General features: G+C 46.8%; 1 long non-coding RNA gene across 1 annotated transcript in view; it reads left to right on the top strand.

The window, feature by feature from the left end:
• LOC134909781 (uncharacterized) overlaps positions 1–26395 on the top strand; it is a 96807-nt gene that overhangs the window by 42474 nt on the left and 27938 nt on the right. The window lies entirely within an intron of this gene.

Here is a 26395-nt window from a genome sequence, read left to right on the forward strand (position 1 = left end):
GAATCCAATTGAGCACATCTGAGACATCATGTCTCGCTCCATCCACCAACGCGACGTTGCACCACAGACTGTCCAGGAGTTGGCGGATGCTTTAGTCCAGGTCTAGGAGGAGATCCCTCAGGAGACCATCCGCCACCTCATCAGGAGCATTGTAGGCGTTGTAGGGAGGTCATACAGGCACGTGGAGGCCACACACACTACTGAGCCTCATTTTGACTTGTTTTAAGGACATTACATCAAAGTTGGATCAGCCTGTAGTGTGTTTTTCCACTTTAATTTTGAGTGCGACTCCAAATCCAGACCTCCATGGGTCAATAAATTTGATTTCCATTGATAATTTTTGTGTGATTTTGTTGTCAGCACATTCAACTATGTAAAGAACAAAGTATTTAATAAGAATATTTCATTCATTCAGATCTAGGATGTGTTGTTTAAGTGTTCCCTTTATTTTTTTGAGCAGTGTATATCACAGACAGTTATATATAAATGTCTAGTGGACACATTAAACTCTGTCTCAGCCTGGTGGTACAGTGTTGCTATCTATTTGGCTGTTTGGTCACATGTAACTAGGTAGTCGACTGAACGCTGGTAATTATAATCTGAGCCCTGTTAATTATCAGATTATTGACAGATTATAATTACCAGCCTGTAACTGTGAAATATTAAAACCAAAAACAACTGATAAAACAAAGTGTAACATACATTGGTAAAAACATACACTGTACCTAATGTGTCGTGCACAACATATACAGTCGGTTAATCGGTACTATGACCTCCAATGATATTGTGTGTACTGTCCAATTAAGTGCTTATATAAATAAAGACTTTCATTAATGTCTTATAGTGTACTCGCTTCTTGGAGGTAATTCCAAATTGATCGCAGCAGGAATTTTTTTAGGAATTTTGCAAAACCATGTGCACTGCAGGGGGGGCAGATATAACATGTGCAGAGAGAGTTAGATTTGGGTGTGGTGAGTTCAATCTGCAATCTAATTTGCAGTGTAAAAATAAAGCAGCCAGTATTTACTCTGCACAGAAATAAAATAGCCCACCCAAATCTAACTCTCTCTGCACATGAACTATGCAAAAAGGAAAAAGATACTACTTCACCAGCGCCTGCTCAGTTTATAGCAGAGCAATCCCCCTCTTATTCTCCATAGGCTTCTCCTAATCAGGAGTTTTCATATCATAGTTTGCCGGAGAGAGAGGGAAGTGTCTCAATGCCACAATGGACATGAACATTAGCTAAAAGAAATTCTCTCCCATGAAAAGACAGAAGCAATGGCTGATTACCGATTCCCGGTGAACTGGCTTGCGTCAGTTCTCAAGCGCATGAAATGTCCAGACAGTCTCTCCCAGCTGCAGCAAAGGGATCTCCTGGTCTCAATACCTCTCCGGGTGCAGGCTCAGTCCATCAGCATCAATGTCCACATGCGGGGAATAAATGAACAGGATACCCACGTGTTCCGACCCCCCTCGGGTCTTTCTCAAGGTCTGCTTTCAGGTGGATTTTCTACACGTACTGGGGAACTATACTTTAGTACTGTGGGGTATAGATCAGGTCCACTGGAGCCTGGCACTTTAAAACCTTTAGTGTGTGTATGGGTTTGCTGGCTTCTCCCTCTATGCCCAAGGAGCCAAGTGCATTCCTCTGGAGCTCCAGAGAGTTTTCCATAATTTTTGTTTTTTGTATAGGTAGTACTGGTTGGCAACCAGTCTACCTGCTTCGTGGGACTTAGAGGGGGGACCGAACCAACCTCCTGAGGGTTAATGGTTCGTTATCTCTGCTGACAGGACACTGAACTCCTGAGGCGCTGTTTCACACACCACATTGTGTGTGCACACGCCAGCAGCAAGCTACCACCCTCTAACAGATGCCGAAGAGACACAGGTGTGGTTAACACCGGGGTCCCGGTTAGCGGGTCTCCGTTGCTGTTTGGCAGCATGTCGTGCAACAGTCAAAGGCCACGAGCTGCGGCACACGCCGCAGTCCACACTGGCTTAGAGGAGTATGTAACTCCACGGGATGCTCGGCATCTGTCAGAAAACGTTATGTTCATAATATTAACATTGCTACAGCCAGTATACATTTATAGGGTCCACGCGCCATTACGGGGACGGGGCTTCCTGGAGAGCGGGACCAGAGTCGGGAAAGGCGCCATTTCCTGCTGCTGCTCCTCCACGGACCCAGGCTTATATGGAGACGAGTTGAATAAATGGATTTCTCGGGCAACGGCGGGTAAGTCTACCGATCTGCCATTGGCCGCCCCACCTGCTAGATGCTCTTATTCAGGTCCCTCCTTGCAGTCTTTTCGAGTGGCAAAGTTCAGAGGCCGAGAAGCCTCCAATACTACTAGAGGATCTCGTGGTAAGTCCCGAAACCTGCAGCTGCAGTTTCCTTGGACCAAAACCCCGGAAACCTCTACCACAAAGCCTTCCGCGTGACGGTTGGCCCCAACAAAAGGGTGACTTTCCAGTAGGTGCTCGCCTTCAGCACTTCGCCCAGGGGTGGGCACAGTCCTGCCAGGATCCTTGGGTGAGGGACCTAATTTCTCTGGGATAGCGGCTGGAATTTAAAACACAGATTTTTCAGGTCAAGCTTACCAGCTTTACCCGCAGCAAGAGTTGCCTTGCAAGAAGCCATTCAAAAACTTTTACTGACTGGAGTAGTGGTTCCAGTACCTTCTCCGTTACACAACAGGGGGTTTTACTCCAGTCTTTTTGTCGTACCAAAGCCGGACGGTTCGGTACGGCCCATATTAAATCTGAAAGCTTTGAACCCTTATCTGCGGGTATTCAAATTCAAGATGGAATCCCTGCAGGCAGTGGTGTCTGGTCTGGAGGAAGGAGAATGTCTAGTTTCCCTAGACGTCAAGGTTGCTTACATGCACATCCCTATGTGGCCTCCTCACCAGTCTTACCTCAGGTTTGCCATCTTGGGCAGTCACTTCCAGTTTCAGGCCTTACCCTTTGGTCTCTCAACAGCTCCAAGGGTCTTCACGAAGGTCATGGCGGAGAAATTGCGCAAACTGGGGGTCAACATTGTCCCCTACTTGGACGATCTCCTGATAAAAGCAGTGTCCAGGGAATGTCTCTGGCTAAGCATCGACCTTACGACTTGTCTGCTGACGGATCATGGATGCATCCAAAATTTTTGAAAATCTCACTGGGAACCATCCCAGCGTCTTCAGTTTCTGGGGATGATACTGAATACGGTGTCTCAGAAGGAGTTTCTCCCTATGGACAAGGCTTTAGCTCTCCAAGCTATGGTGTGCTCAGACCCTGCAAGGTTACAATACATCTTGGTATACGCTTGCTGGCCAAGATGGTGGCCGCATACGAGGCAGTCCCATAAGGCAGGTTTCATGCCCGGCCTTTTCAGCTGGATAAGTGGTCAGGGTCTCCCCTGTACATGCATCAGATGGTGACCCTGTCTCCAAAAGCACGGATTTCTCTGTCCTGTTGGTTACAAGTTCCTCACCTGGTGGAAGGACAGAGTTTCTGTACCCAGTCGTGGGTTCTACTTACAACGGATGCCAGCATCCAGGGTTGGGGGGCTGTGACTCAAGGGGCCCAGTTCCAGTGACGGTGGTCAAGTCAGGAATCTGCACTACCGGTCAATGTCCTGGTACTCAGGGCGATATACAATGCCCTTCTTCAGTCTTCCTACCTTCTCCTGGATCAAGCCATCCAAGTACAGTCGGACAACGCCACGGCGGTGGCATACATAAACCGACATGGAGGAACAAGAAGCAGAGCAGCAATGCGAGAAGTGTCAAAGATACTCCTTTTTGTGGAGGCTAACGCAAGGGCCATCTCAGCCATATTCATTCCAGGAGTGGACAACTGGGAGGCCAACTTCCTCAGCAGGCACGAACTCCATCCGGGGGAATGGGGCCTTCATCCTCAGGTGTTTCAACAATTGGTTCACCGGTGGGGGTGTCCGCAGATAGACCTGATGGCTTCTCATCTCCATCGAGACTTTCCTCTCTCCTCTTTCCACTATGACTTGTCCCAACCAGGCAGCCTCCTTCTATGACTCTTCCTTTACCGCTGCTCTCAACTCTGTGGCCCCTCTCTACTCTGTCCCCCTTGGCTGCTCCAAACCCCAACCTTGGCACACCAAACTTAACACGATTCTTACAAAAATGTTCACGCTCCGCAGAACGCTCCTGGAGGAAATCTTACTCTCTGGCAGACTTCCTCCATTTCAAGTTTATTCTTTCCTCCTACAGCTCTGTTCTTTCTCTCACCAAGCAATCCTTTTTCCAAGTACTCATCTCTTCTCAGTCCTCCAGCCCACGTCGTCTCATTGAAACTTTCAACACTCTTTTGCCCCCCTCCCATCCTCCCTCACTGACTTTGCCTCCTGATTCATCTCCAAAATTGAGGATATCCAACATGACATCTCCTCCCATCACCCCTCTGCTGCCCCCCTGCCCCATCATCCTTCCCCTCCATCTATCCCACCCTGTCCTTCTTCCATTCCTACCTCAGACAAGGATGTCCACTCCCTCATCCTATCCTCCTTCCCCCCTCAACCTGCCCCCTGGACCCCCTCCCATCTTCTCCGCACCCGTTCCCCCACTGCCTACTCCCACCTTGCTCACCTCTTTAACCTATCGCTCTCTACCGGCATCTTTCCCTCACCATTCCTGGGGATGATACTGCTCTGGTCTCAACCATTCCTGGGGAACATGCTCTGGTCTTGCCTATTCTCTAGAAAACCAACCTCGACCCTTCATCACTCACAAGCTACCGCCCCATCTCTCTTCTCCCATTCGCCTCCAAACTACTTGAACGGCTGGTCTACAGCTGTCTTTCAAGCTACCTCTCTGACAACTCCATCCTTGATCCACTACAGTCTGGCTTTCGCCCACTACACTTCACCGAGACTGCCCTGGTGAAAGTCAGCAATGACCTGCTTTCAGCCAAATCCAGGGGCCACATCTCTCTGCTCATTCTTCTGGACCTCTCTGCTGACTTTGATACCGTGGATCATCCTCTCCTCCACACACACCAAAACGTTGGCCTCTCTGGCACCGTCCTTGACTGTTTACCTCTTATCTCACTAACCACTCCTCTGTGTCTACCTCCGGCACCACCTCACACCCTTCCATCCTTCCTGTTGGTGTCCCTCAGGGTTCTGTCTTGGGCCCCCTTCTATTCCTGTACACCTCTTCCCTGGGTTGATCATTAACTCCTTTGGCCTTCAATACCACCTCTATGCTGATGACACATAACTCTACCTCTCCTCTCCTAATCTATCCCTCTCTGTCCTCTCTCAGGTTTCCAGCTGCCTCTCCGCCATCTCCTCCTGGATGTCTGAGCGCTCTCTGAAGCTCATCATGGACAAAACTGAACTCATCATCTTTTCCCCAGCCAGAGCAATACCCCCTACCAATATATCTATCACTGTTGATAACACCATCTCCCCCGTTCTCCAACTCTGCTGCTGGGCATCACTCTTGACTCCTCCCTCTCCTATGCACCCGACATCCAAGCTTTGGTGCAATCCTGTCGGTTCCAGCTTTGCAACATTGCTCGCATCAGGCCATTTCTCTCCCAGAGTGCAACTAAACTTATCATCCACTCACTGGTCATCTCACGACTCAACTACAGCAATGTCCGCCTCACTTGCTCCCATCACTCCCCTCCAATCTGTCCTCAACTCTGCAGCTAAGCTTATCTTCCTCTCCCGCAGCTCCACATCTGCCACTCCCCTTCGACAAACTCTACACTGGCTCCCATTTCCCTGCAGAATCCTCTTCAAACTCCTCACCCTCACATACAAGGCCATCTCTAATTCCACTGCTCCCTACATCTCCAACCTCATCTCCCTTCATACTCCCTCCTGCCCACTACGGTCGACCAATGACCGTTGCCTCTCCTCTGCCCATGCTTCCTATGCTTGAGTTCAAGATTTTGCCCGTGCTGCATCCTTTCAGTGGAATGCGCTCCCCCGCTCCATTACTCTCCCCGATCATGCAAAGCTTCAAACGGGCACTGAAAACCCACCTAGTCATCAAAGCGTACCCTTCTGATGCATAACCTAGTCCTGGGGCTGCTTCTCCATCCCCCTGCCTTATGCCTGCTTTGCTTACATACTGCCATCAGGCTACCTCCCGCTTGCTTGCACCTCATGTCATCTGTCTGTCGCCCCTTCCCACTAGATTATTAGCTCTTCAGAGCAGGACCTTCTTTCCTCTTGTTGTCAAAGCCCTCTTCTTGACACATTTCACTCGAAGCTCTCTCCTACTCAGTGACCATCTTTACCCGCTTTTTCTCCTGCTGATAAAGGCAGCCCCAAGTAATACGGTGATTACTCCCTCGCTACTTACATCTTAGCTGTATTATGTTTTGAGAATTGTGGTGCTCTTCGTTACCTGTACTCTATTTTTGTTATTTATTTACTGTAATACTAAGTTTTGTCTCCCTATACTGTCCTTCGTATGGCGCTGCGAAACACTCGTGACGCATTATAAATAAAATTTAATAATAATAACAAGAATCTACACCATGACTGTTCCAGATTGAGGTATCCAAAGGCTGTGGCAGTGGACACGCTGATGACCCCATGGATTTACCAGTTTGTTTACCTGTTCCTTCCAATCCCACTCATTTCAAAGGTACTAAAAAGACTCAAAAGGGAAAGCGTTTGGGCACTTCTAATTGCCCTCGATTGGCCTTGATGGGCCTGGAACACAGACCTCCTGACCATGTCTCTGGAGGAACCCTGGCCTCTGTTGCTTCAAAAGGATCTTCTACAACAAGGTCCATTCGTCTATCCAGACTTACAGCGGTTATACTTGACAGCTTGGAAGTTGAGAGGGAGATTCTAGCCAGAAAGGGTCTCCCTTCCAAGGTTATTTCCACTATGGTACAGGCCCGGAAGGTGGTTACATCGAAACACTACCACCGTACCTGGAAGAAAATAAGATTTTACTCACCGGTAAATCTATTTCTCGTAGTCCGTAGTGGATGCTGGGACTCCGTAAGGACCATGGGATTAGCGGCTCCGCAGGAGACTGGGCACAACTAAAGAAAGCTTTAGGACTACCTGGTGTGCACTGGCTCCTCCCACTAAGACCCTCCTCCAGACCTCAGGATACTGTGCCCGGAAGAGCTGACACAATAAGGAAGGATTTTGAATCCCGGGTAAGACTCATACCAGCCACACCAATCACACCGTATAACTCGTGATACTGTACCCAGTTAACAGTATGAAATATAACTGAGCCTCTCAACAGATGGCTCAACAATAACCCTTTAGTTAGGCAATAACTATAAACAAGTATTGCAGACAATCCGCACTTGGGATGGGCGCCCAGCATCCACTACGGACTACGAGAAATAGATTTACCGGTGAGTAAAATCTTATTTTCTCTGACGTCCTAAGTGGATGCTGGGACTCCGTAAGGACCATGGGGATTATACCAAAGCTCCCAAACGGGCGGGAGAGTGCGGATGACTCTGCAGCACCGAATGAGCAAACTCTAGGTCCTCCTCAGCCAGGGTATCAAACTTGTAGACTCTTACAAAAATGTTTTAACCCGACCAAGTACAGCTCGGCAAAGTTGTAAAGCCGAGACCCCTCGGGCAGCTGCCCAAGAAGAGCCCACTTTTCTCGTGGAATGGGCTTTTACAGAATTAGGGTGCGGCAGTCCAGCCGCAGAATGTGCAAGTTGAATCATGCTACAGATCCAGCGAGCAATCGTCTGCTTAGAAGCAGGAGCACCCAGCTTGTTGGGTGCATACAGGAGAAATAGCGAGTCAGTTTTCCTGACTCCAGCTGTCCTGGAAACATATACTTTTCAGGGCCCTGACTACATCCAGTAACTTGGAATCCTCCAAGTCCCAAGTAGCCGCAGGCACCACAATAGATTGGTTCACATTAAAAAATTATACCACCTTAGGAAGGAATTGGGAACGAGTCCTCAATTCCGCCTTATCCATATAAAATACAGATAAGGGCTTTTGTATGACAAAGCCGCCAATTCTGATACACGCCTGGCCGACGCCAAGGCCCACAGAATGACCACTTTCCACGTGAGGTATTATAGCTCCACGGATTTAAGTGGCTCAACCCAATGCGACTTCAGGAAATCCAACACCACGTTGAGATCCCACGGTGCCACTGGAGGCACAAACGGGGGCTGACTATGCAGCACTCCCTTAACAAAAGTCTGAACTTCAGGCAGTGAAGCCAGTTCAATTTTGGAAGAAAATCGATAGAGCCGAAATCTGGACCTTAATGGAACCCAATTTTAGGCCCATAGTCACCTCTTACTGTAGGAAGTGCAGAAATCGACCTAGCTGAAATTTCTCCTTTGGGGCCTTCCTGGCCTCACAGTACGCAACATATTTCCGCCATATGCGGTGATAATGGTTTGCGTTCACTTCTTTCCTAGCTTCAAATAGCGTAGGGATAACTTCCTCCGGAATTCCCTTTTCCTTCAGGATCCGGCGTTCAACCGCCATGCCGTCAACGCAGCCGCGGTACGTCTTGGAACAGACAGGCCCCCTGCTGCAGCAGGTCCTGTCTGAGCGGCAGAGGCCATGGGTCCTCTGAGATCATTTCTTGGAGTTCTGGTTACCAAGCTCTTCTTGGCCAACCCGGAACAATGAGTATAGTTCTTACTCCTCTCCTTCTTATTATTCTCATTACCCTGGGTAAGAGAGGCAGAGAAGGGAACACATACACCGACTGGTACACCCACGGTGTTACCAGAGCGTCCACAGCTATCGCCTGAGGGTCCTTGACCTGGCGCAATATCTTTGTAACTTTTAGTTGAGGCGGGACGCCATCATGTCCACCTGTGGCCTTTCCCAACGGTGTACAATCATTTGGAAGACTTCTGGATAAAGTCCCCACTCTCCCGGGTGGAGGTTTCTTAGTTGTCCACTCCGGGAATGAACACTGCTGACAGTGCTAACACATGATTTTCCGCCCATCGGAGAATCCTTGTGGCTTCTGCCATCGCCATCCTGCTTCTTGTGCCGCCCTGTCGGTTTACATGAGCGACCGCCGTGATGTTGTCTGACTGGATCAGCACCGGCCGGTGTTGAAGCAGGGGTCTAGCCTGACTTAGGGCATTGTAAATGGCCCTCAGTTCCAGAATATTTATGTGTAGGGAAGTCTCCTGACTTTTCCATAGCCTTGGAAGTTCCTTCCCTGTGTGACTGCCCCCCAGCCTCGAAGGCTGGCATCCGTGGTCACCAGGACCCAGTCCTGTATGCCGAATCTGCGGCCCCCTAGAAGATGAGCACTCTGCAGCCACCATAACAGCGACACCCTGACCCTTGGAGACAGGGTTATCCGCCGATGCATCTGAAGATGCGACCCGGACCACTTGTCCAACAGATCCCACTGGAAAATCCTTGCATGGGACCTGGCGAATGGAATTTCTTCGTAAGAAGCTACCATCTTTCCCAGGGCTCGCGTGCATTGATGCACCGACACCTGTATACGTATTAGGAGGTCTCTGTCTAGAGACAACAACTCCTTGGACTTCTCCTCCGGGAGAAACCCTTTTTATCCTGTTCTGTGTCCAGAACCATACCCAGGAACAGTAGACGCGTTGTAGGAACCAGCTGCGACTTTGGAATATTCAGAATCCAGCCGTGCTGTTGTAGCACTTCCCGAGATAGTGCTACTCCGACGAACAACTGCTCCCTGGACCTCGCCTTTATAAGGAGATCGTCCAAGTACGGGATAATTTTTTCGGCCATTACCTTGGTAAATACCTCGGGGCCGGGGACAGACCAACGGCAATGGCTGGAATTGGTAATGACAATCCTGTACCACAATATTGAGGTACTCCTGGTGAAGTGGGTAAATAGGGACATGCAGGTAATCATCCTTGATGTCCAGTGATACCATGAAATTCTCCAGGCTTGCAATAATCGCCCTGAGCGATTCCATTTTGAACTTGAACCTTCGTATATAAGTGTTCAAGGCTTTCAATTTTAGAATGGGTCTCACCGAACCGTCTGGTTTCGGTACCACAACATTTTGGAATAGTAACCCCGGCCTTGTTGAAGGAGGGGTACCTTGCTTTCACCTGCTGGAAGTACAGCTTGTGAATTGCCGCCAGTACTACCTTTCTTCGAGGGCAGCCGGCAAGGCTGATGTGAGGTAACGGCGAGGGGGAGTCGCCTCGAACTCCAGCCTGTATCCCTGTGATACTATTTGCAGAACCTAGAGATCCACCTGTGGGCAAGCCCACTGGTCCCTGAAGTTCCCGAGACGTGCCCCTACCGCACCTGTCTCCACCTGTGGAGCCCCAGCGTCATGCGGTGGACTCAGAGGAAGCGGGGGAAGATTTTTGATCCTGGGAACTGGCTGCTGGTGCAGCTTTTTTCCTTCTTCCCTTGTCTCTGTGCAGAAAGGAAGCGCCTTTGACCCGCTTGCTTTTCTGAAGCCGAAAGGACTGTACCTGAAAATACGGTGCTTTCTTAGGCTTTGAGGAAACCTGAGGTAAAAAAATTTCTTCCCAGCTGTTGCTGTGGATACGAGGTCCCAGAGACCATCCCCAAACAATTCCTCACCCTTATAAGGCAGAATCTCCATGTGCCTTTTACAGGCAGCATCACCTGTCCACTGCCGGGTTTCTAATACCCTCCTGGCAGAATGGACATTGCATTAATTCTGGATGCCAGCCGGCAAATATCCCTCTGTGCATCCTTTATATATAAGACAACGTCTTAAATATGCTCAATGTTAGCAAAATATTATCCCTGTCTTAGTGTATCAGACCACGCTGCAGCAGCCCTATTTATGCTGAGGCAATTGCAGGTCTCCGTATATAACCTGAGTGTGTAAATACAGACTTCAGGATCGCTTCCTGCTTTTTATCAGCAGGTTCCTTCAAGGTGGCCGTATCCTAAGACGGCAGTGCCACCTTTTGACAAACGTGTGAGCGCCTTATCCACCCTAAGGGATATCTCCCAATGTGACCTATCCTCTGGCGGGAAAGGGTACGCCATCAGTAACTTTTTAGAAATTACCAGTTTCTTATCAGGGGAAACCACGCTTCTTTACACACTTCATTCATTCATCTGATGGGGGAACAAAACACTGGCTGCTTTTTCTCCTCAAAAATAAAACCCCTTTTATGTGGTACTTGGGTTCATGTCAGAAAATGCGTAACACATTTTTCATTGCCGAGATCATGTAACGGATGTTCCTAGTGGATTGTGTATATGTCTCAACCTCGTCGCCACTGGAGTCAGACTCCGTGTCGACATCTGTGTCTGCCATCTGAGGTAACGGGCGTTTTTTGAGCCCCTGATGGCCTTTGAGACGCCTGGGCAGGCGCGGGCTGAGAAGCCGGCTGTCCCACAGCTGTTACGTCATCCAGCCTTTTATGTAAGGAGTTGACACTGTCGGTTAATACCTTCCACCTATCCATCCACTCTGGTGTCGGCCCCACAGGGGGCGACATCCCATTTATCGGCCTCTGCTCCGCCTCCACGTAACCTTCCTCATCCAACATGTCGACACAGCCGTACCGACACACCGCACACACACAGGGAATGCTCTGACTGAGGGCAGGACCCCACAAAGTCCTTTGGGGAGACAGAGAGAGAGTATGCCAGCACACACCAGAGCGCTATATAATGCAGGGATTAACACTATAACTGAGTGATTTTTCCCCAAATAGCTGCTTGTATACATATATTGCGCCTAAATTTAGTGCCCCCCTCTCTTTTTAACTCTTTGAGCCTGAAAACTACAGGGGAGAGCATGGGGAGCTGTCTTCCAGCTGCACTGTGAAGAGAAAATGGCGCCAGTGTGCTGAGGGAGAAGCCCCGCCCCTTTTTCAACTGACTTTCTCCCGCTTTTTCTGGAATACTGGCAGGGGTAATTTTACATCTATATAGCCTCTAGGACTACATATGATGTAGATTTGCCAGCCAAGGTGTCATATATTGCCCTCAGGGCGCCCCCCCCAGCGCCCTGCACCCATCAGTGACCGGAGTGTGAGGTGTACATGAGGAGCAATGGCGCACAGCTGCAGTGCTGTGCGCTACCTTGGTGAAGACCGAAGTCTTCTGCCGCCGATTTTCCGGACTCTTCATGCTTCTGGCTCTGTAAGGGGGACGGCGGCGCGGCTCCGGGAACGAACACAAAGGTCGGTTCCTGCGGTCGATCCCTCTGGAGCTAATGGTGTCCAGTAGCCTAAGAAGCCCAAACTACCACCTGTTAGGTAGGTTCGCTTCTTCTCCCCTTAGTCCCTCGCTGCAGTGAGTCTGTTGCCAGCAGATCTCACTGTAAAATAAAAAACCTAAATATACTTTCTTTCTAGGAGCTCAGGAGAGCCCCTAGTGTGCATCCAGCTCAGCCGGGCACAAGAATCTAACTGAGGTCTGGAGGAGGGTCTTAGTGGGAGGAGCCAGTGCACACCAGGTAGTCCTAAAGCTTTCTTTAGTTGTGCCCAGTCTCCTGCTGAGCCGCTAATCCCATGGTCCTTACGGAGTCCCAGCATCCACTTAGGACGTCAGAGAAATATGTTTCTTGGTGTGAGGGATGAAAGGTTTCTCCCGTGGAATTTAGTATTGCTCGTTTTCTGCTTTTCCTGCAAGCAGGTGTGGATATGGGCCTAAGGTTGGGCCCCATCAAAGTACAGATTTCATCTCTCTCTATTTTCTTCCAGAAACAGCTTGCATTGTTGCCGGAGGTGCAGACTTTCCTGAAAGGAGTTCTTCATCTGCAGCCACCCTTCGTCCCTCCCATGGCATCTAAATGTGGTTTTGTCCTTTCTTCAATCGGACTGGTTTGAACCCTTACAGAAGCTGGAATTTAAAATTCTCACTTGGAAGACTGTCATGTTGCTGGCATTGACGTCTGCAAGGCGGGTTTCTGAATTGGGGGCCTTATCCTGTAAGAGCCCGTACTTGATTTTTCATGACGATAGGGCTGAGCTCAGGACCCGGCCTCAGTTTTTGCCTAAAGTGGTGTCAGCCTTTCACGTGAATCAGTCGATTGTAGTTCCGGTGTTGGCTGATGTTTCTGTGGGCCCAGAGTCCTTGGATGTGGTGAGGGCTCTGAGGATTTACGTCAAAAGGACGGCTCGTCATCTGAAATCTGACTCTGTTTGTCCTTTATGTTGCAACCAAAATTGGTTGGCCGGCTTCTAAGCAATCTATTGCTCGTTTGCTCAGGTTGACTATTCAACAGGCCTATACCTCTGCGGCTCTGCCTTTGCCAACATCTATTCTGGCCCACTCTACAAGGTCGGTGGATTCTTCCTGGGCAACTGCCTGGGGTGTTTCGGCTTTACCGTTGTGCCGAGCTGCTACTTGGTCTGGTTTGAACACGTTCGTGAAGTTCTATAGGTTGGACACCTTAGCCAAGGAGGACCTTCTGTTTGGTCAGGTGGTTTTGCAGAGGTCTCAGCACTCTCCCACCCATTTTGGGTGCTTTGGGACTTCCTCATGGTACTAAAGTACAGTTTCCCAGTATCCACTAGGACGTAAGAGAAAATAGGATTTAATACCTACCGGTAATTCCTTTTATCCTAGTCCGTAGTGGATACTGGGCGCCCGCCTCAGTGCTTCGTATCCTGATTACTGGATGTAAGAGTTGGTTAGGCCGCTTTACTATGTTGGATTAGTTTTGCAGTCCTTGTTATGCTGGTTGTCGCTATCCTCTGTTCGGCTAGCGCTCCTGTTTTGGTTGTGTGTTGGCTTGTTGCCTCACCGCTATTGTATAGGTTTCTTCTCTCATGGTATGTCCATCTCCTCGGGCACAGTTTTCCTATACTGAGTCTGGTAGGAGAGGCATAGAGGGAGGAGCCAGCACACACATACACACACTAAATGTTTTAAATTGCCAGGCTCCATTGGACCCGATCTATACCCCACGGCACTAAAGTACAGTTCCCCAGTATCCACAACGGACTACGCAAAAAGGAATTACTGGTAGGTATTAAAATCCTATTTTTTACTGCACATGTATCCGTCACATTGCGCACATGCAGCAGTTGATTAGTGATGACAGATTTGTTTGTGGGAGGTAAGGAGGGAGTGGCTTAAAAATGGAGGCGTATCGTGACCAATTCAGTGGCATGTCTGAGCCTGTGACTGCAAATTCATACAGAGATGTAAAGGCTCCAGCAGCTTACTTGCGATGAGGTCACTCAGAGGTCATATAGTTCCACCGATGGTGCATCTCTGTATGCAAGTGGCGGATTTGAGACACTAGCAGCGGGCGTCTCTGTAAAATCTCTGTTGAAGCGTCAGCATATTATCGCAGAACTGCTGCATACAAACTCAGTTGTGACCATCTACATCTGAATCAAGTCCACAGTGAATGAAACGGACTTCAGTTATGGAAGATTTGACGCCTCAGTGCATGCTTCTTATTACTGGGATTACTGGCTACAGTACACTCCTCCACTGTGCAGTAGTTGCCCAATCCACTAACAGCTCTCATTACTGCGACACAGCATGCAGAAGATAACCACTGGGCACGGTCAGTGGTGATGGCAGTTGAGCATGCCTGCAATCTTTTGCCGTGCAATGTTGCATGTAAGGGGGCTGCTCAATGCATTGAGGACTGGCTGATAGTGGGACAGATGGCGGTGACCTCAGGGTCCTTGCTACAAAAAGTGACAGAGGTACTTGGGTATGGCACTGAAACTCCTCCTGTCTATCTTTAGCAGTGAAAATCTAGAGATGAACACCAGGAGCACATGGGTGGCAACATAGACAGGCCCGGAGACAGGGGGAGACAAAGGGTACACCTGTAAAGGCCCCAATGTTCAGGGAGTCCCCAAGGTTTAGGAGCACAAAAATAGAGCCTCAGTACCTAACAATGTTTTTAAACCACCTGTAAAATGAAGTAAAAAAAACAAACAAGTAACAATCGCACCTAACTTGGAAGTCCCCGCTCCTCCCCACCTCGTCACTTGGTTCATTCCATATGGGCAGAACTGCGCTACACAGTCATGCCGCTGGAATCGCTGCCAGAGCCCCACACATGGACAGCGTCCCCTGCATTTGCCCTGGGCATGTACCGCAGGAGAATGCCTGGTAACTGTGTAACGGATGGGAGGTCCTGTAGCACGGGCGGGACACCAGAAGTGGCTGTGCACTGGGGGCTCCTCTCTCGTTGTCTCACCCACGACAACCAAGCAGAGGAGATGTGGATCCTTTCAGTCTGGGTTCACAGCAATGGAGGCAGAGCGAGAGGAGTATCAGGAGGACCGATGCTGCGGATCAGCCCTGCTGCTAATGCCGGTAAGAGAGAGTCCTTGTCTCCAGTGCTGACAGTCTGTTCAGCCCAACAGTGCTGCATTATTACATTAGACGTGCCCCCTGCAATCGTATATAAAGGACCCCTGAATAGTGTCAGTGTGTGTGTGTTTGTGTATGGATCCCTGAATAGTGTCAGTGTGTGTGTGGACCCCTGAATAGTGTCAGTGTGTATGTATGAACCCCTGTATAGTGTTAGTGTGTATGGACCCCTGAATAGTGTCAATGTGTGTGTACGGACCCGTGAATAGTGTCAATGTGTGTGTATATGGACCCCTGAATAGTGTCAGTGTGTGTATGGACCCCTGAATAATGTCAGTGTGTGTGTATGGACTCCTGAATAGTGTCAGTGTGTGTGTACAGACCTCTGTATTGTGTGTGTGTGTGTGTGTGTGTGTGTGTGTGTGTGGATCCCTGTATAGTGTGTGTGTATGGACCCCTGTATAGTTTCAGTGTGTGTGTGTATGGACCCCTTTATAGTGTCAGTGTGTGTGTGTATATGGATCCCTGTATTGTGTGTGTGTGTGTGTGTGTGTGTGTGTACGGACCCCTGTATAGTGTCAGTGTGTCTGAGTATGGACCCCTGAATAGTGTGTGTGTGTGTGTATAGACCCTATGTCACTCTTTATCTCCTTGTCATCCACTATCTCCCTGTCACCTCTGCATCCCCAGTCACCCACTATACAGACAGAATATTGTCTAGGGCATCAAAATAGTTAAGGCCGGAGGTACAATCCAAATTTTGATCCGATTGGACGTTATCGTTCACATAACGCAAGCCACGCATCGGTAATGACGTTATTATGTCAACCCCCTTTTTATCCCCTTAGGGGAGGTTTATTCAAATTCTGATTATGTAGTTTTCATATTATCCACCTGAAGAATAGCTGTTACATTTCAGCTTCCTAACATATCGAGAAGTGATTTTTATTTTTAAATATGCCCTCTGCTTTAAAAGTGCAGAATCATTGGGGGTTGAGGGTGAGAAGTTCAGATTATTTCTAATAAATATTTAGAAATGCCAGCATTAATATATGCTGCGGACGCAAGGCACATCTTATTACCATATATGATAAAAGTGTGCTGTACGTTGCAAACACTACATCCCTTAAGAGAAAACAAGCACTCGCACACATTGGGGTCAATTCTATTCGGCAACTAAAGAATAGCGCCGGGAATTAGCTCCCGACGCTATTCAATTCTGCTACTAGTTGCCCGCAATTGTCGGGAATTCTTCTCTCATCCCCGGGGGATGAGAGAAGAAACCCGACAAAAGTGCTGTCTCGCGGCCGGCGCGAGGCTGATTCTGTCGGGAATCAGCCTCGCGCCGGGTAGTTAAGTCGGAGAATGCCCGTTCTCCCGACAAAACTACCTGTTAAGTCGGCGAGAATGGGACATCGCCGACTTAACTTTAGCTGAATTGAATAGCGTCGGGGGCTAATTCCCGGCGCTATTCTTTAGTTGCCGAATAGAATTGACCCCATTGTATGAGTTACAACGCTCAGAGATGTATATATTTGATATTAAAAGGATATGCATACAATATAACACATGTACAATATATATGGTTACAGATTTACAATTACACAGGAAGCAGTTGTTACAATAGAATCCATACAGCCACAGCCAGCATACTTTACCATTTCCCTCAATGCACACTCCGCTCCATCTCCCTCAGCAAAAAAACCCAGAAAAACACCAAACAGAACCTCTTTGGTGAGTGGAAATGCCTATGGTGGTCATTCCGAGTTGTTCGCTCGCTGCTAATTTTAGTAGAATTGCTAATAGGCTAAAATCTGGCAGTTCTGCGCATGCGTATGCACAGCAGGGCGCACGCGCTAAGCAATTTTACACAAAACTATGCTATTTTACTCACGGGCGAACAAAGCTTTTCAGTCGCTCTGTTGATCGGAGAATAATTGACAGGAAGTGGGTGTTTCTGGGTGGTAACTGAGCATTTTCCGGGAGTGCTAAAAAACGCAGGCGTGCCAGCAGAAAACGCAGGAGTGGCTGGAGAAACGGGGGAGTGGCTGGTCGGACGCTGGGCGTGTTTGTGACGTCAAACCAGGAACTAAACGGACTGAGGTGATCGCAATCTAGGAGTAGTTCTGGAGCTACTAAGAAACTGCAAGGAAATACAGGTTGAGTATCCCATATCCAAATATTCCGAAATACGGAATATTCTGAAATACGGACTTTTTTTTAGTGAGAGTGAGATAGTGAAACCTTTGTTTTTTGATTGCTCAATGTACACAAACTTTGTTTAATACACAAAGTTATTAAAAATATTGTATTAAATGACCTTCAGGCTGTGTGTAAAAGGTGTATATGAAATATAAATGAATTGTGTGAATATACACACACTTTGTTTAATGCACAAAGTTATAAAAAATATTGGCTAAAATGACCTTCAGGCTGTGTGTATAAGGTGCATATAAAACATAAATGCATTCTGTGCTTAGACTTAGGTCCCATCACCATGATATCTCATTATGCTATGCAATTATTCCAAAATATGGAAAAATCCGATATCCAAAATACCTCTGGTCCCAAGCATTTTGGATAAGGGATACTCAACCTGTACTAATTAGCAATTCTGCTATGCTAAGATACACTCCCAGAGGGTGGCGGCTTTGTGTTTGCATTTCTGCTAAAAGTAGCTAGCGAGCGAACAACTCGGAATGAACACCTATATCCTGTGTATTTTGGGGGAGTACATGTCTGGGACTGAGTCTTCTGTTATTGGTCCAGGGGAGGGAACTTTCTCATTCATGATGTGTTATTGGTCAGTTCATATGCAAGCAACGTCCAATTTGATGATGTAATTACAGGGGTTAGCCACTGGTTCCTTTCAACATGCTATCTCAGGAATGTCCTTTTGTTCTCATTAGAATTGTGGCTTCATTTTCCTACATTTAATCATAACTAATCGTTGCAATGTGCTACAATCGAACCACAGCTATCAAACCAACACACTCATTCCCCTGATTGTTTTAACATCAAGCATGACATGTTTTTCTTGTTCCGTTCCACTAATACATATACATGATGTTATACTCTATTATATAATTTAATATATTATATTATAATGTCTGGTGCTTGACCTGTTTAATTTATGTGTGGTATGAAATATGTGTTGAATACATCTCTGTGGCCCGCCTGTGCGAATGTGCACGCTACCATATGTATCGCTGTGCACGCTGTGTGTACGCTCACGCACGGTGACCCATCTGATTGGAATTTACATGTGCTGTGTATGTAATATTTTTGACTTCCACAAGGGGGCCCCAGGGATATCAGTGAACTAGGCCCCAAAATTTCTATTCCCAGCCCTGAACATAGAAGAGCATAGGTTACTGAGAGTTGGGAACCTGTTAGAATAGTTTGCAACTCGTGAGACTGGAAAAAGGAAAACATCTATTATGTGAGTGGTGATACTAAAAGACATGGCAACAGAATGCCACAAAGGGTGGAATTTTATGATTCCCCCTTTGGGAGCGCTCCCATAAGTGACAGGTTTAGCTGCGCAAAAGCAGCTAAACACCTCTAATGTACTTCTTTGTCCCCCCAAACTCCTCTTTGGGCGACAAAAGTGCTGACTTTTATAGTATCGCATATTTCAGCTCACATCTCAGGAGGCTGAGATCTTAAATGTGAATCCCCCTTGCCGCTGCTATTTGCACCTGAACAGAACAACAATTGAATTGCTCTGTTCAGTGCCATATAACGGCAGCTGCGGGGTAGAGCAACTGAATTGCCCCCAAACGGTGAATTATGCGGGAGTAGATCTGATAGAGCTACAGCGTTAGCTGTGGTAAAGACAGTTGTGATGGAGAGAGAAAGAAAGAAAAGAAAATATGAATAGGGGGAGACAGGTTGGATTAGAAAATGCTCAACCCAACAAATTATGGCTCAAAAACCCTAATTTTACTGTATTTATAAAAACAAAAAAGTAACATGATTACAATGTAATCAGGTTAAGGATAAATAAATATACAAAAAAATGCTATTAATATATAAAATAAAATGGTGCTGCTGTCAGTGAATAAATAAGACTGCATTAAAAAAAATTCTTAGAGAACTAAACTTCACTAATGTGTGACTTTCAGAGGTTGGTATTTTAGCTGAAAGCAAATAGGAAAAAAAGGTTCTGGGCAGTAGTACAGTTTTGGCAAGTGAGGCAGCGGTGATGCATGTGTTGTCAGCACTGTGAAGAGGGGGAATGAAAGGTTAGTGACAGAGTGAAGGGTGGTAAAATTGGATTTCAGTTTTTGTCATATTAAGCTTGAGGCAGAGGAAAAAGACTGAAATATGAGCCATGACCTGTAAAGGTGAATAACAGGAAAAGATGGGAGGTATTTGAAGATTATTCATTCGATATGTACAATGCAGTCAGCAAAGATGAGGCTCAAAGAAAAGTAAAAGCTGCTCAAGATTAATTTTCTAAACCAGCTAATTTTGGACTTGTAAAGGAGGACATGCAGCGCAACATGTTTTTGCTATGGTCCAAAGTTACTTGCTTTTTGTAGGCTGAGCTCCCACCTCAGAATCAGCCACATGGGGCAGAATACAATGGTCTGCTGAAAACTCTTGGGTTTACAGCGGCTTAACTTACATACCGCACCCCTGCTTAACTTGCAATTCAATCAGCTTGTCCCTCAAAAAAGTGCAAATAAACATTGGATAACAGTATAGAAGTCTATTAGAGGCCAAAAGCAAATTAAATGGGGCTCTTAGATGTAATATGAATTTTGCATTTTATTATAACAGTGAAAAAATTATAAAAAGCATTTTAATTAAATGCTCTAGATGAATATTGGTGCATGAAAATGCATATAAGTTGATTTGGGTGTATATTGCGTGACCATCAGTCAGCATACCGATGCCGGCATCCCGGCAGTGGAATGCTGGCGGTGGGTGGCAAGAGGAACAAGCCCCTTGCGGGCTCGTCACGCTGCGGGCTCGGTGGCGACGCACGAGTTCTATTCCCACTCTATGGGTGTTGGGGACAACCACGAGTGGGAATAGTCCCTGTTGGATGGCATGCCGACCGTCTGGATAGTGAGGGGGCGGGATGTAGGGGGAGATAATATGACCGGCGGTATCCTGACCCACAGGTCACATAACTACATCCTGTTGATTTATGTATCACTTTAAACCCACATTTAAAATTTGTTAAACAAAAACTCCCACCTGCAAACTTAAAAATAACTTCCCTATCAATACAGTAGAGCACCACCATATAAAACTGTCCCTTATCATTTTAATTCTGCATTTTACGGATTTGCCCAACAAAAATGACGTATCTATTGGGAAAATATTATGCTAATTAAATAATGTAAAACTTCCAAGTGCCCAATTTATCATTTGGTGGGGTGTCCCAGGAGTTATGAACCAAGTCTCAACATGTTTACCTTAAAATAGAGATTTTCTACATTCTACTGCTATGGGACCTGTAAACAAAAAGCAGTGTTTACTAGTGACTTAACCACTTGCCTGGCATGGTCGCATCAGATGCGACCATGCCTGCAAGTGCTTTATCTGACCTGGTCGCACAGGATGTGACCTGTCAGATAAACTGTGTTAGCAGCAGCAGGGAAGGGAAACCTCCCTCCTCTGCTGCTATCGGAGAGACTGGGAGGTCCCTCTGCCTTCCAGCACCCAGTGTTGCTGGGGTCAGTACGTCAGGATCCCACACTTCCAGCAGCTGCAGATAATAATAGCCGCAGGTAAGTGTAAATCATCGCCCCCAAGCACCCCCTGAATACCTGGCAGCTGTCCTGACTCTAAAAGCTAAAGTTGCGATGGTCACAGTGTTACCGATGTTCCAATGTTCCGATGTTTGGAAGAAAAAATAACTATTTTTAAAAATATATATTTTTAACTAAAATCATTTTGGATAGGATTAAATTCACGTTCTTTGCCTAATTCACTCGAAGCCCCACACACACACACACACAATTTGTGAGCTGTTTTTGGGGATATAAATAGTCAGTTAAGTGGTTAATGCTTGCTGCTAATTGAACAGTGAAAAAACACATATTAAGATTTAAAAATTCATATTAAAAATCATCTGTTAGTAAATGGGTGTTTTAGACCTGGAAACACAACATTGATTTAGTTTGATTTACATCAAATTGGAATCTTTGAAATACACGTCTAAATGTCGCTGTCCAACCTCAAACCCAACTATACACTAGAATTTGTAAAGAGCTAAATTTACACATTGCAGAATGGCTAAGCAAACCATAGCTCTAGTTGATAAGATTTATGGTGATCGCTTCATTGTAAATTCTAACCTAATGTATTTACTTGGTTAGAAATTTTTCCCCCAATATTTACATAAAGTGAAATAAAACAACACGCGATTCTATAATTACAGATTTATATTTGTTTGAATAAGTACAATGCTAAAGTACTCCTTAATACCTAATCATTATTAATGCAAATCTCATGGATTAAAAAACAGCACGGAAAGACTATTAAAACAGAAACAAACGGCTATCAATTGTGACGTTCACACCATTGCTGTCTAAAATTGTTATGCTATATTTTACATTTTAGAACACAGTGGGGGTATTCAATTGTTTGAAAAGTCAGTTGGGTGTCTGTTTCTTCCTATGTAATAGACAGGAAAAAACAGTCACCCAACCGACTTTTCAAACAATTGAATGTGTTCTACAGTATTATAAAATGGAAATGTGTGTTAGGCATATAGGCAGTGGCGGATCCAGGGGGGGGGCACTCGGGCCCGTGCCCCCCCTGTCACTTGTGGCCCATTAAGTCTCAGGGGCCCCGGCCGCGGCCTCGGATTGCGCTCAGTGGCAGAGGATTTTTTTTCTTCATTTGTGCCGGCCCGGCCCCAGCAGGCTGTCAGCGCACGCTGATTTGACAGCTGCCGCTGGGACCAGAGCCGGCTCACGCCCACAGTGAGTGCAGCCCTCCCTCCCTCCTCCTCTCCTGCTGCAGTGCATGTGACCAGCAGGCAGCAGCGCACGGAGGCCGGGAGACGGAGCGGGCTGCGGGACAGGCTAAGGAGTCAGGCAGCGCGTAGTGGTGGACCCTGGACCGCGTGGACTGGATTTCACTTCCAGCCAGCCCAGGCTCCCCAGCGGCCACACAGAGAGGAGGCAGAGGCGCCGATCGAAGCAGGCAGAGCCGCAGAGGCAGCAGCAGCAGGACGGAGACAGTGACTCACTGTGTATATCAGCCTGTCACAGTGAGTATGCTGTTTGCTGTATCGCGGCTGCCAGCCTGTGCGAGCTACGTTTAACGTGTGTGCGGCTGCTGCTGCGGCGGCGGGCACTAAGGGGGGGCGATCCGGTCTATAAGTAGTATATGGTGGTATGTGCCTCTCACACACTGCCCCCACACCCTGCCCCTCACACGCTGCCTCCTGGCCCCTGCCCCTCACACACTGCCTCCTGCACCCTGCCCCTAACACGCTGCCCCCTGCACCTCACACGCTGCCCCCTGCCCTTCACACCCTGCCCCCTGCTCCTCACACGCTGCCCCCTGCCCTCACAAGCTTCCCCCTGCACCCTGCCTCTCACACACTGCTCCCTATACACTGTCCCTCACACGCTGTCCCCTGCACCTAACATGCTGCCCCCTGCCCCTCACACCCTGCCCCCTGCTCCTCACACGCTGCCCCCTGCCCCTCACAAGCTTCCCCCTGCACCCTGGCTCTCACACACTGCCCCCTATACACTGTCCCTCACACGCTGTCCCCTGCACCTAACATGCTGACCCCTGCCCCTCACACGCTGCCCCCTGCACCCTGACCCTCTCACACTGCCCCCTGCCCCTCACACGCTTCCCCCTGCACCCTGCCTCTCACACACTGCCCCCTTCACCCTGCCCCTCACACGCTGCCCCCTGCACCTCACATGCTGCCCCTCAGATGCTGCCCCCTGCCCCTCACACGCTGCCCCTTGTAGTGGAGACATACCCCATTTCTGGAAGCGCATGCACCGAAGCCGCACGCAAATACACTTGCCCCTTCCATGGTGCCCCCTCTATCATTTTCTTCTGGATCCGCCCCTGCATATAGGTGCAGGGTGCTGATCAGTGAGGAGGGCATCTTTTAATTTTGAAGTGCAAAATTTTAGACATGATGTATCACTACAGCAACTAGAGTGAACACTATATATATATCTGTATAACACAGCACATGGAAAACAGACATATCCCTCTCCCATTCCTTTCCTTTGGGTAAAAGTATATATGACTGCATAAGACACAGGGGGTAATTCAGATCTGATCGCAGCAGCATATTTGTTAGCAAATGGGCAAAAACATGTGCACTGCAGGTGGGGCAGATATAACATGTGCAGAGAGAGTTAGATTTGGGTGGGTTATATTGTTTCTGTGCAGGGTAAATACTGGCTGCTTTATTTTTACACTGCAATTTAGATTTCAGTTTGAACACACCCCACCCAAATCTAACTCTCTCTGCACATGTTATATCTGCCCCCCTGCAGTGCACATGGTTTTGCCCATTTGCTAACAAATGTGCTGCTATGATCAGATCTGAATTAGGCCCACTATTCCATGCACACAGCCTCACTGAGGGGCGTAACTTCATACAAACTTCCCATAACCACCCAGTTACAGCCCTTCAACTGCAAGTGAAAGAGCAACTGAGTCACATATGACTCTGCATCAGCTGTAGTTATACACACCTGTAGATTTGTCCACAAAACCAACTTTTAACTCTGTATCAACTCTTAATGAGTAAATCTACACATGGAACATTATTAGCAAGTATGGACTTCAAGAATGTACAATAAAAGTATATCTCATCTATAAAACCTGTTGTATTCTATACCATAGGAATGCTCAACAAGTCTAACAACATCTTATATTAATAAAGACATCAAAACAACGCACACTTCGCTGGTCATCCACATGATGTAAAACAAAACGTGATTCATCAGACCGGACTACAGTCTTCCATTGCTCCATAGTCTAGTTCTGATCATCACTGACCTATTACAGGTGCTTTTAACAGTGGATTGGGTCAGCATGAACGCTCTGAGCAGTCTGCAGCTAAGCAGCAAACTGCACTGTGCTGTGTGCCTTCACTATTCACGCGCATCAGTGAGCCTTTGGTGCACATGACCCTGTCGACTGCTCACTGGTTGCCCTTCCTTGGACCACATTTGGTAGGTACTATACACTGCATACAGGTAACACCACTGCTGCTTTTGAGATGCTCTGACCCAGTCACACTGTATTGGTGACTAGGAGCTTTTTATGAATTGTCTTACATTTTTTATTGTATAATCACTTATTAAAAAGTTTTTGCACTATTTCTCACAATCCCTCTGGTATACATTTTTAATATACATTTAGTGCTGCTATTTCATTTATTATTTTATTTCTATGTGTAATCGAACTGACTAGCCCTATTAATTAGCAGCAGCATTAGAACAACAAACCCTAATTAGCGCCTGATTATAAACCTTTGGTTCCAAATTTTTTGCTATCCTTTTAAAAGCCCTTTTTTGGCAAAAAACTTCCCATTTTCGGGCTGTAACACATGGGATCCAGGATAAATTCCCAGACCCATGTGTTATTGTGGCTCTAAAGGGCTGTTTATCTGGGATTATGCTTCGCCTGCCTCGCATATTTCTGATACATGCCGGAATTTGGGGATAAGCACGCCATTATCAGGGCTCATAGGACAGCCCCCGGTAAATCAAATACCAGCAGTAATTTACTGCTGCTAATTGGATATCCCCATAAATTTGAGAAATGCACAAAAATAGAAAAAATTAGGAAGGTAAAAATATTTTTCATACAACTATATATAGACTCTCCAAAAGTTGTAGTTATTGGTAGTAGTAATTATAGTGGACCACTACCTCCTGTCACATGTCTGAACTATCACTGAATGTCAAAAAGTCACAAAGTGTAAAACTGTAAACAACCATAGATTCACTTGTCTCTCGCAAACATTGCACAAACCTTAAGTATAAAAGATCAAGCCCATCAAGTATACTCATATGGGGTCCATAGGACCAAACATTTTTGAGGACGCTTCTACAATAACTTTCTAGATCCGGAGTCTCAGGAAAATTTCATTGTGGAAGGCCATCCTTATTATTTCAACATGTACTTCATCACACATCCTTGGACACACAGTGTACTAAAAAGTGGCCATTTTCTTGTAGCACACATCCTTTTTACTAATCTTCACATTGTTTCCTCCATTCTAGGCATAAAGTGATGACTTCATCACTGTGCTGCACTCAACCTCAGGGAGATTGCTTGACTCGTCTAGGAGTCAGGGAGATCTTCACTATTTCTGTGAGTTATCCTTGATTTATTGATCCAGCAAGTATGTGTAGCACTGACCACTAACATCTTACCTGTGAAGCTGGCAGTGGCTATTTTTCAATGTTAGTGATACACTGGGGAAGGATTGGGGGGTCTTACTTGGCTATGAACTGTGCCACTCTCCCAGACTACAGTATGTGGTCTATTCATGAAGCAGTGAAAAGAGTGGAGAAACAGATCAGTGAAAAAGTTGCCCATGGCAACCTATAGAATGTACTTGATAAAGGTTTCCTTCAAAGCTGATTGGTTGCCACTCCACTGGTCCTTTTCACCACTCTTTTCACTGCTTCATATAATAGACCCCTAAAGAGTACAGCATATACAGTAGTAGCTTTCCTGGGGGGTTTGGGATACATTCCAATGGGATGTAGTGTTTCCTGGACCATTTAGAGTGCTTCAGCACTGTGGAGTTTAGCTACTTACCATACCAATATATGCATTGTTGAGAAGATGACCAAACTACTGTGCATGAAATTATACAGAACATAAAACAAGCTGGTATTTGTCACTTACAGTTTCCAGTCTTTATTTCAGGTGGTCTACATGAGGTTTAAAGCATGGTTTGGGAAAATCCATAGAAATACCTGTATGTAAATAACATTCCACAGAGCTATTTGCATCTGTCTTGTTTCTGAACGGCTGAGATTGAAAATTGTGCTAGACACAGAGCGACTAGAATAAAGTATTATTACTGTACAATTATTCAAGTCTCAACATCAAAAACATGTACCTCCTGAGCATGATATTACTGTGTGAAATATGAGAAATAATTGGATAATGATTAGAAACA

This window comes from Pseudophryne corroboree, chromosome 4 (genome assembly GCF_028390025.1).
Source record: "Pseudophryne corroboree isolate aPseCor3 chromosome 4, aPseCor3.hap2, whole genome shotgun sequence".
Classification (NCBI taxonomy): Eukaryota; Metazoa; Chordata; class Amphibia; order Anura; family Myobatrachidae; genus Pseudophryne; species Pseudophryne corroboree.